At 30.9% G+C, this 13,626-nt stretch overlaps 1 long non-coding RNA gene across 1 annotated transcript; it reads right to left on the bottom strand.

Annotated features, from left to right (window-relative positions):
- Nucleotides 1–1,682: 1,682 nt before the first annotated feature.
- LOC145330642 (uncharacterized) lies at nucleotides 1,683–4,162 on the bottom strand. The gene is made up of 3 exons (XR_013883534.1): nucleotides 4,091–4,162; nucleotides 2,708–2,869; nucleotides 1,683–2,312 (listed from the first exon to the last, which is right to left on the bottom strand). It is a non-coding gene; the product is annotated as an uncharacterized LOC145330642 (long non-coding RNA).
- Between the last annotated feature and the right edge of the window lie 9,464 nt (nucleotides 4,163–13,626).

Genomic DNA, 13,626 nt, shown 5'->3' on the forward strand with positions numbered 1-13,626 from the left:
AAATTGTCTCTATAGAATCAGGAAAAACAATTTCTCCAATTATCATTTCATCAATGAATAAATGATCACAGTGATAATCTTGTAAAAAACTGTTTAATGCATTGATTATCATAGTTAGATCAGGTTCTTCACTAATCTCTAAATATTGAGTAGTAATAACTTTGATATTAGGAAAAGAGTCAAAATCTTCTACAGCCATAATTTCCATTATAGAAGTTTCAGCTTTTACACAACTTTCCGTACGAGCACTTTGTGTAAGTGCTGTTAGATCAATGTAAAATAATTGATCTTTACTATTATCTATTGAACATTTTTTAGCACTTTCTTTTAAAACATAAGTTTTGCCTGTACCATAGTCACCATCTATGATAAGGAATTTAGCTTGTGAATGTAATGCTTGCAGCTGTTCATTGTTGAGCATGTAAACAGGAACATCATTCTCTCCTGATATTCCTTTTGCTTTTCCTGTTAATGCTTTCTCAGTTTCTCTGCTAACTATCAAAGGATCTATTATCAATTGATTAAATTTACTTGACTCTTTCATTGAAATGTGATATATCAGTTCAGCAACAAGATTATCATAAACTGTCTGTTCAAAATGTTGTGATTTAACAAGTTTGTTATTAATTAACTGCTTCAACCAAAGTTTTTTAGGATCAAAATCTTTTTCCAGAAGAATGAATTGCTGACAGTTGGCACAGGGCATTGTTGAATTTGCAACAATCTCTAAATAAGGAACACATGCAATTCTTACAAAAACCCAATCTTTTGAAAGCATACCTCCAAATACTTTATGCATGAAAGAAAAGTGTTGCTGGGTTTGCTTTGAAGCATCTTTCAGTAAGTTGAGTTTTTCTTTTTGAAATTTTAGTTTATCACTTGAATCATTGGAACCACGTTTGACCTCTATGTTTACAATTGCACTATACTCAGGAACTATCATAATGGTGTCCCATTCAGTTTTGTTTTCTTGGATACTAATGTTAAAAAACTGATATTTGTAAAAGTTTTCAAGTTTATCCTCAGGAATATTATATAGAACTTTGCCTTCAAAACTATTGTAACCTTTTTTGATATTGTCAGTTTGATAAGTTTGTTTTTTTCTTTCAGGGGTTGTCCTAGAAGAACACTGATTTGTATTTGGATGTTCTTTAGTTCTGTTCTGAATATCAGACTTTTGGTTTTCAACCACTTTTTTATTGGGATTTAAATTGTCTTTGAAACCATGATTTTTCAACACCTGACATACACAATGCTAATATTTCATTTCTTAAGAAAATGGCAAAATTAAGCAATGACAGAAGAAAAATAAAGATAATGTGTTCTAACAAATTGTCAAAGTTCAGAATTTCTCAAGAAATAATTATGCTAAAATGGCAAAGATTTTGCCAAGGAGTATCCAGAAGAGATTATGCCTGTTGAATACCTCAACTTCCTTATTTTAGAAATTAATGAAATAGTTGGTTATTTTCTTTGCTTATGTGGGCACCTCCCCTCTTTTAGGGTTATGGTAGCCAAATAAATTGTTTTGATACATTTAAAAAAAATTTAAAACTTTTGTTCATATCTTCCCCCTTTCCCTAATATCTTCCAATGGATGGTTGTCTCAAAGTATATGTTTTAAAAGCTAAACTTTAATTGAGACTAAAATGTAATCTAATGAAATATAAAACATTCCTTTTTAAACAGCCAGTTCTGTGGGCTTTGAAATTCCGATGGATTTTCCTTCCACTTCTTATATTCCTCAATACAAGATTCAAGTTCTTTTTCTGAATAATCTTCAATGCCAAGGATCTCCATCACTCTTTTCTCATGCTCATTAATTTCTGCATATTTATCCTTTTTTCTTATTTCTTTCCCCTTATTAATTAATTGCTGAATGCAATTACCTGATTGAAAACTGTTGATTATACAAGCTTCTAATTTTGATTCTCTTGCTGCATTGACAAGCAATTGATGTAAAAGTTCTTCCAGATGCCTATCCAAAATCTGAGCATCTTGCCTTTCTCTACCCCTGTTTCCTAACCCAGTTGGTTTCTTGGGTGTTACAAAATGATTTGGAATAGCTATAATCTTACACTCTGGATCATAATAATAATCAGCTACTTTCTGTTTTATCTCTTTAATCTTTTCTTTAACTAAAATTCTTTGATTTTCTCCTGCAGGCCCATGAAAGTTTATACATAGGGTATTAAATTCATTAGTCAAATTCGTAGTTTGAGAATCTTGTGAAGATAGAGGATACACCCCGAGTTGAAGACCACAAGTGCAGAAAAAGTTTGTTGCTGGGTCAGCTCTTGCCATTTTACATACTAAAATCAGTATTTTCATAAGAGGTATATATTAAAATCATCAAAACTATCTCTAAAATCTTTATTCCCCTCAAAATTATAAGGCTCTTTGTCTATATAATCTGAATAAGTTTGAATAAATTTCATCTTTAAAACTTTAAATGTTTGTTACACTAAATATCCTGGAATCTAAAGGTATAAGACAATGGCCAAAGGTCACTCAAATTAATGAACTAACCAATGTAATTCAGAAGACGTCCCCAGAGTTGTTTAGCAAAGGAATGAGAAAATGGTATTAAAATACTTTGTGAACTAGTGAAATAAACTGCCCATTGTCCCCTTCCTCCCTGCTAAATATCCTTTTCTCACAAAATATGTTTCAATGGTATAGATTTTGATAAAATTGCAACATTTACCTTGAAATACACCAAGGTATTTTACAGATTCTAAGTGTGATGGCAAAATGTACAGTAGTATATTCCTCTTCTTTTTTCTCTTACCAACAAGGACATCATTAATAAATTTTGTATGAATTAGATAAGTCCCCGTTGTATCCACTCATTCATGTACATTGATACCTACATAAATAATAATAATTTTTTATGGTATATATTCTATACTTAATACTAGAGGCTACGCCCCTAGAGGCCTTTAGGGGCACTTGGGCGAAGAAGGTAGTCGAATACCCCATATTTTTCATTTTAATTTTAAACAGAAAATTTTTATATTTTTGCTAGGGGGGGGGGGGGTTCAAAGGGCGTCTTCTCTTGGAATGGTAGTAATACTGTTCACCAAAATAGTAAAAAACCTTCCCAGGACATATGAAAAGCTACCCTGTAAAAGAGAACCGTCTCAGTTCATGAGTTAGCAAGATCGTTCAGTATGGACAGACAAAGAACCTGTTACTTTATATAAGGATAGCTCTGCCTCTAGAGACCTCTAATTGTATCCAAAAAAAAATTTTATGATCTAATTTGAAAAATAATTTTTCAATAAATTTTTTAATAAAATGCTAAGATCAGCTGTTTTTTATTCATGTTTCTATATTTGTATTTTTTTGGTTATTTCTGTTGGGAGGATTATTTGATTATACCTAATATTTATAAGAATTCACATCTATAATACAAAGTAGAACGATGTATGTCTATCCGTCTGACTGTCTGTCCGTCTGTCTGTCCGTCCCTTAAGATCTCGGTAACCACTAACCCGGTAAGATTCTACTCTTCAGGGTATCTACCTATTGGTCCTGTGGTGGTTTTAAGCTATTTTCTGGGGGGGGTGGGACACCTCACCCCCCCCAAAAATGAAAATTTACCCCCCCCCCAAAAAAAAAAAATAATTTTCTTGAGAACACATTAGACTATAAGCAGCACCAGTAGTAATTTTCTTGAGAACACATTAGACTATTTTTTTTTACGAATTTTTCAAAGTCGTTATTTAATGTTTTCCTGCTGGGTAGGTGCGAAAATTTGCGATCCTTTTTGCTGGGTAAGTAATAGAAGATGTAATGCCCCAAGAGGCTAGGGGCGAAGCCGCTATTTCCAAATAAAGTAGATGATTTTATAATACAAATTATTGTTTTTAAAAAAGCCAAAATAATTATGTTAAAAATGAACATACAGACTATCTGGTAATGATTACAGCTATGCTTTGTTACAAGAATCATCATACATTAAACATAATGTAGTAACTACTAACATGCCTTAATTAACAATATGTGCTATAATATGTTATGGACTGACTCACCATAAATACAGAAAGCTTCACTTTTAAAAATCTAATTATTTATTTATATTTACCTTCAGATGCATATCTCAATATATACCAAGAACAAATTTTGAACAATACTGGTAATTTTTATCTTTTTATCTGAAATATTATAAATTTTAGAAAAATTCATAAAATTTCAATTTAAACAAGGATGACAACATCAATAAAAGAAAAGCTGTTACTTTCCCTCAAAGAGCTTTCCTATCAGTAAACCCCTAACTCAGATTTTTTAAACATATTTTTAATTAAGGGGAGTAGTTTTTTTATATTATCAACTCTCTCAGCCCCCAACTAAAAAACAACCTTTCAATAAAAAAGAGTACTTTTTTGTTTGACATTTCATCTTAAAAATGTGATTTTATCCTCAACCCTCTTAATTTTCAGGGGGTTAATATCCCCACCTCATCAAAACTGTAATTAACGCCCATATTAAGATTTTGAACCCCCCCCCACTTCCTAAAAAACTAAAGAATACAAAATAATAATCTTCTAATTTTTCACCAAATTTTACTTAATAAAAAAGGAGTTTTCAAGAACATGAGATCGTAAATGATAGTTTATAGTCTTCTTTCCTAACCTTAAAAATAAATATATCTTCTTAATGATTTAATAATCATAGAGATGCAGTGAAATAACCATGGATAATACATTTATCTTATCCCCAACTTATATGATTCTTTTTATATTTGAAAGACATTGGGAGAAGAATTCATACTAGATTGATTTAATCACTATTGTCCTACCCCCTACCAATAATTTTTACAGAAGTAAACATAATCACAACACAAAAAGAACTGAACTATCCAACTCTCTCTTTTGCCTCGGGCCCAGACAGAGTAGATTTATTAATCATGGGTCAAAAGTCTTACTCAGTTGTAATCACAGTAAAATATATGTCTAATATCAATTAAAAATTTATATTAATATTAATCTTTAGGAACCAGCTAAAAATTTTCAGCGTAAAATACAAGAAAAATATTTTCATGGTTGAGTAACTCCAGGGAAGGAAAGGAAAATGGTAAAAAAAATAAAATATCTTCCTTTCTTTTTTTACAACATAATTACAATAAAAGTTCTTAGATCTAAATTAGTTGGAAAATCATTTTTATTTAACCCTTAACGGTCGGGGAGAGGTTTTTTATATCTCATTTTCTGTGTGTCAAAGATAAAGAGCCCAAACTACGTGACTTTTTAAGTATGGGTATGGCGGGCACAGGATGCCAGCAAACCTGCCAGGTTCATCCAGGTAAAGAGCAAAATATTAGTACATCCTCATATTAAATACAGGTGTTCAAGTCAATTTCAGGTTCAATCTAACTTGTCCTTAATGATGGCCCTAAAATAATTCCTGTGCTTCGCTACTTATAAATATCAACATCCTCGTTTTCTCATAATTTTAAAATCTCAGCAATGTATATATACACATATATAATGTATAGTTTGAAATATAAAGTTTTGTAACTATCATGTGAATGAAAGTGTTTCTGTTACAGGTTAAAGGGACTGTGAACGTAAATTTTTCTCATCTTAATATCAAATCTTAACATTATCTCATTCATAATATCTCACAGATAGAGCAAAACGCGCTTTTGTTTGCTTAAAAAACGGCTTTTTCCGATGATTTTTACTTTGTCCAAGATTGGGGAAAAAATTTCCGGACTATATAAATGTGCATTAAATTGCTTTTTTCTCCCATTATAGCTAAAATTAAATTTTTTCACATATTTCTTGATTTTTCCTAACGGTTAAGCTGACTTTTAACGTAATCCTTGCTTTAAACCAATGTATAGTTACTTAGAAATTGATAATTAATCAATATTTTTTATTGAAAACCAAATACAATAACAAAGCTAGAAACAGGTTTTTTTATTAGTATCCAATTAACTTTAGATGGCCCATCTCTCGCCCACCTTTAATTACAAATTTGTAAATAATAAAAATGCAATATTTCTTTATAAACAGTCTGATAAAAGTGTAAATTAATTCTCCAAAGTGGGTTATTTATTGTCCAACACAATAAAAAAAGGATGTTATTATTTTAAATAAGATTCAACCCTTTGTAGACAGTGAGGTATTTTTTTTGTCAATAATACGAATTTAAAATAGGTCTTTATTACCTAATTACTATGTTATAAAACAACTAATTGGCAATTTTATATCATAGAATAAATCCTTAACAGTAGGTAAATTGTTTCAACTATATATGCCAAGTTAAATATCCCAACAAACATTATAAGAAACAAAAACGTTCAGATTTTTCCAGTTTTTTCCTTTTTCCCTCCCAAAATACCTAAAATCAAGGCATTCTTCCTGGATATTTTTGTTAATAGGACGTTTTTGGTTGATATCAGTGTAGTGAAATGTGCTTAGAAAATGTTAAGATTTGATAATCAGATGAGAAATTTTTACGTTCACACTCCCTTTAAGGTATAACCCAGGAAAAAGTCATAATAACCCATTATCCATATAGCCTTAATCCTGCCCTTGGGTAAAATTTGAACATACCTGAAAATTGTGAAACAGCTGTTTATAAGATCTTAGAGGGCAACTTACTACTTTAGTATGTAACTAGCGGCTTGGAGGGAAGGAGGTTATGGAAGTTAACCCCCTTACAATAAAATTATAAAAAGAAAGAAAAAAATCTTTCGGAGTTGGTCTTATTTTCTAGGGGCAAAATCTTTTCGTTGGGTTGAGGTACCCTCACCCAAGATAATATTAGACCTTACATGGAGCAAGATTCACACAGGCGGACATCCTGTTAATTTTACATCATAATATTAAAGTTTTTCTTTCTTCTATGATGAGAGATACTTTGTATGATTTATTAACTTTGCCTCTAGTTGTTGTGGTAATTGCATGCTATGAGGTGAAGAAAAAAACGCGAGAAAATTAAGTTCACAATCGCCACCTTTAAATAGTTTAAGCTAAAGTCTGACGTCAAAGGGAAAAAACTGGTTGGATTATTAATAATTCCAGTGCAGTAGAATAATGATATCAAATATAAAATCCACATGAATTCTGACAGAGCTAATTTTATTCTTTGTTTTTTCTCCTTTTATATATTAATTTTTAAAATAAATAATGTGGTTAAATAGTGTTAGGCGGCGGTTTGAAGAGGCGAATTTTCATAGAACATATAAAAATTAAAATTTCATGAAATAAATTCCTAAAATATGTTTGACCATTAATTCATCCTGGTGGGCACAGGATGCCAGCAAACCTGGCAGGGTCATCCAGGTAAAGAGCAAAAATATTTTTTTAAGAATTTAAAAAAGCATCCTTTTCCAAAACACTAAAATCCAAGTCTGACCAATAATGATAATAATCTTACAAAGAAGTTGTATCAACTTTTTTTTTTATAGCTAGCCGGTCCTTTTAGTAAGTAGTAGATGTAAAATTTTTCATAGAATTCAGATATGCAATCGGTTTTTTTGTAGACCTCTTATTTTTTAAGTAATTTAAGTTTAAAAAAAAAAAAATTAAGTCGATTTTAAGGTACTAAAATGCAACAAAAAAAAGAAAGAAAATGGCCATTATGAACAAAAATAGTAAGATCTTTAATTTGACACCTTACTTTTTCAATTCTGTCAGGTAATTATTGAAAAAATCGATTTTTTTAAACCCACGAGAATAAAAACTTTGAACTCAATTTTATCATTTCACAAGTAAAAAAATATGGGTTCATATATACCTTTAGAATCAGAAAAATATTACGAATCCATTGTAAGCAAAATTGAAAAAAAAAGTTTACAATATAGTATATAAACTACAATAAAAGGAATTATATGAAAATATCATATTATATTGTACAGGCAACGTCTTAACTCTTGAATTGACTATAAAAATGGGAAGGGGGTATAGAGGGGGTAAAGATGGGGTAAAAAAGGGAAGACGATAGTGTTGCCAGAACAAAAAATACAATTGGCCATTTTTTTATATTTTTATTTTTTTACTTTTTTTCAATTTTGCTTACAATGGATTCGTAATATTTTTCTGATTCTAAAGGTATATATGAACCCATGTTTTTTATGTCTGTTTGAGAAAATATTTAGGTCTAAAGTTTTTATTAAACCAAGGTTAAAAAAATAGATTTTTTCAATAATTACTCAACAGAATTTTAAAAGTAAGGTGTCAAATTAAAGATCTTACTATTTTTGTTCTTACTGGCCATTTTCTTCTTTTATTTTGTTGCGTTTTAGTACCTTAAAACCGACTTAATTATTTTTTTTAAAAACTTAAATTACTTAAAAAATAAGAGGTCTACAAAAAAACCGATTGCATATCTGAATTCTATGAAAAATTTTACATCTACTACTTACTAAAAGAACCGGCTAGCTATAAAAAAAAAAGTTGATACACCTTCTTTAGAGGTAAAAAAATTAGAGTTTGACGTCAGACAGAGATAGTTTTATAAAAGATATATATAATGTAAGTGACCCAAAGATTTTTATCTTATTCGTTTACCTTTATTACTTTGAAATGTTAGTTCCAAATTGTAGTATCCAAACTTTCAACCAATAATCTAATGAATTGGTCAATTTTGATTACATTCAATTGTTGTCCATTGTCCTATCTCTTAAGATCCCTATATATAACAGTTAGGGAGTTGAATCCATTTTTATAGAAGCAGAAATATAATCTATGATTATGGTTTGGACCCTCTAAAACTGTAATCTACCCTTCCACTTTCCACTCTCTTGGTGAAGATATCTTCAACGCCGATACGATTTTTGAAATATAAGATTCCACTTTTGTCTCTCTTGTTGAAGATATCTTCACCAAGAGAGGCAAAAGTGGAATCTTAAATTTCAAATATCGTATCGGCGTTGAAGATATCTTCACCAAGAGAGGGGAAAGTGGAATCTTACATTTCAAAAATCGTATCGGCGTTGAAGATATCTTCACCAAGAGAAGGGAAAGTAGAATCTTACATTTCAAAAATCGTATCGGCGTTGAAGATATCTTCATCAAGAGAGGGGAAAGTGGAAAGGTAGATTACAGTTTTAGAGGGTCAAAACCATAATCATAGATTATATTTCTGCTTCTATAAAAATGGATTCAACTCCCTAACTGTATAATTTACTTTCTGTACAAATAAGAATAAACATATCAATAAAAGAGAAGCTCTGAAATCATACTTTTAGAGTTTCAAAACTTAATAAGCAGTAAACTGCAGGAGACCTACCCATGTAAATATAAAAAACAAGGATAACAACATCCATAAAAGAATAGCTCTAAAACGGTAGAACAAACGATCTTAGACATTGAATAAGAATATAAAAAAAATGCTAGTAAAGGGGGGGGGTTTTAATGCAACCAATGATTTAAATGAGTAAATTGCACTTAGAATTCGAATTTCGATCTGAAATTTTGAATGAGTAATCCTTGGTAGGTTTATTTTCTCTAAATCGAACAAAAAGTTGGAAAGGTAACGGCTGGTGGCTCAGCCGTTTAGCCGTTTTTGCCTATTTTCAGGGCTAATTCATCATTAATTACGTAGGAATCAACTTTCTAAAACACATGTTAGTTTAAATAATTCATGTTAAATGATAGCAATAAACATTCTTAAAAATTTCTATTAACAACAGCTACCGGCTAGAACCGTTTGGAGCGGCAAAGAGCATTATGTGGATATAGGTTTCGTGTCTAATTTGCCCTGAAGATATCCAAAAAATAGCAAAACGGCTTAGCCGCCACCTGTTAGCCGTTACTTTTCCAACTTTTTGTTCGATTTATGGAAATAAGACCTACCAAGGATTACTCATGCAAAATTTAAGATGGAAAATCGAATTATAAGTGCCATTTACTCATTAATTACGATATGGTTGCATTGAAAAAAAAAACTTTGTTATAAAACTTATTGAAATCAGGATACTGTTTGTGGACATACTTACATTTTTAGGACATGATTATATATTTTCTCTTTCACACCCTTCCTCATTCAAGATGAAGGGGGGGGGGGGGATTCCAACTAACCAACTTATACTTTCAGGTCTGGCGGCAAGAATCACAGGTTCTGTTCTGCAAAATAATTTCTGGCTAGTTTTCAAGATAGACAGCTTTCAATTATTAATAATAATTAAGTCTACATTTCACAACTTATTTTGTCCATTTGTCTGTTATGCTCAAACTTTCTCCTGCTTCAAAGAAAACCATTTTAAAATAGAAGTCGGATAGATCTTTATCTTAAATTAAACATAATAGAATTTTCCTATAAATTTCAAATAGTTAGGGTCGTTTCAGAAAGTGTAGCGATTTCATAACGTTCATTTATGGCTTTTAATTTTTTTTATACATTAAATTTGTATGATCTAATTATCTGTTTTTTGAATTTTTTCCTACGACAACAAGATAAATTAGCATCTGCAATGAATTCCTAAAACGTAAATATGTTTTCCACATTAATTTTTCTACTAATTTATATATATATACAGTGTGTTTTTTTATGAGAACTTTTTGAAAGCGATTTTACCCCACTTATAGATATCAGAATTTAAAATGATTAATGGCTTATTTTCTTCGTTTTTTAAGGCAATTAATAGAACAACAAAAAAATATTTCAGTGTTTTTTTAAAAAGTACAGTAAAATACAAAATTCAAAACGTAGGTTCAACATCTAAAAATGGTTTTAGCGCATTTTTCTTATGCTCAAATAATCAACCTTTTGCAAGAATGGCTGCTAAACACTTCAAAGTTGAGATATAGAGCTAAAAATGTATACATATACTATTAGGGACATGTACTAGAACATATCAAAGTTTGAAGGTCATATCTCAACCAGGGAGGGTTTTGAGGGAAGTTTTGAAATTTAGATTTTACTGTACTTTTTAAATAAAAACTGAAATATTTTTTTTGTTGTTCTATTAATTGCCTTAAAAAACGAAGAAAATAAGCCATTAATCATTAAATTCTGATAACTATAAGTGGGGTAAAATTGCTTTCAAAAAAGTTCTCATAAAAAAAACACACTGTATGTATTTGTTTAGACTTATAAATTGATATTCCCATTATCAAGTTCTTACACAAGAATTATTAATAGTTTGTCCTTCCATCTAATGTTAGAGCTTTGTTTTTATGGATGTTGTCATACATGTTCACCCAACTCTTTTCTGTGGCACTCCCATGTTTTTCAGGGAGGGAAGGGAGAGGGTATAAGGCTGTTTATTACACTAGTCCGCAATGTTTTATAATAACGTTTTCTTAGATGTTGACTTAACAACTTTAGGGACTTCCATTGAATTTGTATATAAAGTTGGGTGTCCAAACGTTTTAACCAATAATTGTAATCTACAGATGGGGTTAATTTTTTGGAGGGGGGGGGGGGGGAGGGCAATTTTTTTTGAGGTGATACCTTCGCCCAAAAGATGTCTATAATACGATGAGATAAATAACCATAATATCATTATTGTAAATTTTGTATTTTTACCATTCCTTCTATCCATGACTTTTGGAATGTTTAGTATGTAGTACGTAGAAAAATCTAAAAAATGTTGGTTCAAAACATTTAATCTCCAGGGAGAAGGGGACATTGGCTGTTCATTACACTTGTCCCTAAAGTTGGCTTTTGGGAATATACTAAAATCTGATTGGTTGGTTCATTAAGTGGAGTGTTCACATATTTCAACCACTAATTGTCTTATCCCTTCTAGATCCCTGTAATATTTGCCAAGGAGAACCCAGGAATCGTAAGGGATAAGACAATGGGCAATGTACGTAGTAATGAATAAAAATACTCCTTTTGTAGATAAATTATTAGTTGACAATGTAAGAGTGTCCAAAAATTTTCTTTTAATAATTATAATCTATATAGATAATCCCATTATATAAAGTAGTAAGCATTTTTTGTCTGTCCCGAAGGATCTTGCTAACTGCTAAACTGATATTGTTTTCCTTTACAGTAAAGCTTTTTATAGGTCCTGGGAAGGTTTTAGGCTATTTTTGGGGAGTGTGTCTTCACCGCCTTCCCTCCTAAAAAATATTTTTTTACTCTTTTGAAAATCAAATTAAAAATGGGATGAGGTCGACTTTTCCCCCTCCTACATTAAGTGCCCCTAGAGGCTTCTAGGGGGCGTAGCCGCTAGTTTTATCATAATAAGAGGAAAGTGAAATTAATTTAAAGTTGATTGACTCATCCCTTTAGAACCCTGCAAAATAAGTTTCATAAGCAACAAAATTACTACATAATGTGAAAGTTCGCTCAACCAACCATAACAGTGCTTTTCCCGTATCGCTTTGAAACCGATTAATGTCCGGTGGATTATAAGCGGTTCTCATCCATACGGAAAAACTATGTCTAGCATCGTATTATATCTAGTTTTCTACGAATATTAAATATAATGTTTAATTATAATATTTAAACCAGTTTTTTAGCCACGAGATGCCGAAGGCACGGGATAATAAAACTAATATCCGCGGTAAGATGTTTATAATACACAACAAACCATTTTACCGAGGACCTGGGTATATCAGGGAGGGAGGGGACATTGGGCTGATTATTACACTAGTACCTAAAGTCCTATAATAACGTTTTCTTATTAGTTGGCATAACAACTTTGGTGACTTTAGTAGATTCTGATTAGTTGATTGATTAAGTTAAGTGTTTAAACGTTTCAACCACTAATTTTAATATACAGAAGAGGTAATTTTGTGTATCATCAATAGGGATGTACATCAATTTTTCGGTCATGTCTTATCCTTTTGGATCCTTGAGGGTATATAATGCCTTAGGCTACGTCTAGACGCACAACTTACATATTTAAGAGTTTAGTCTTTTTTGTGCTGTAACTGTTACATGAATACTATTTCATTTATGCCTATTAGTGTTTTGTTGTTTTTTAAAAAGTGAAATCAAAGAATAGTTTATAAAAATGAATAATTTTAAGATTATAACCATTTTTTAAGAACTTTTTTTAATATTAGGATTAAACATTTTTATTTTCGTAGAAAACTGGATACAATACACTAAATTGGTATTTATTTTTATCAATTTCTTATTTTTTAGGGGTGGGGGGGGGGGGGGCGGGTATTTTGGTGAGTGGTATTTACCCCCCCCAAAATTGTTTGGCGGGGGGGGGGGGGGGGAGTAATTTCCCCCTCCTAAATGGTTGGATTTTTTAGTGCCGTAATGTTTGCGTAAAACTTGTTTTGTAACTGTAACTAAAGAAAAATTTTCACTTAGAAATGTTTGTCAGATTTACATAATTATTTTCTTACCAAACTTGTAAGGAAGACTACATTCATGCTATAGCTTGATTCTATAGTTTGATTTATTTAAGGGGAAATCTGATGATTTTTTTTATATATTGCTATTTTATTGGAAGCTGCTACGCCCCTGAAGAACGCTAAGGGCCCCCTTGAGGAATAGGGGTGGGATTAGGTCGACTTTCCTTAGTTTTTAGGGTCTTTTTTCTTAAAAAATTTAAATGGCTAAAAAAAATTAATTTTCAAAGCTAAAATGACAACATTTTAAAGCCAGCTGCCGACTGATTATAGAAAAAATAAGTAGAAATTAGAGCACTACAAATTAGACATTCATTAAAGAAAAAAAGTGTTAAAGAATGAAAGG

Source organism: Acartia tonsa, chromosome 10 (assembly GCF_053477335.1).
Source record: "Acartia tonsa isolate MP-2025a chromosome 10, ASM5347733v1, whole genome shotgun sequence".
NCBI classification, from domain to species: Eukaryota; Metazoa; Arthropoda; class Copepoda; order Calanoida; family Acartiidae; genus Acartia; species Acartia tonsa.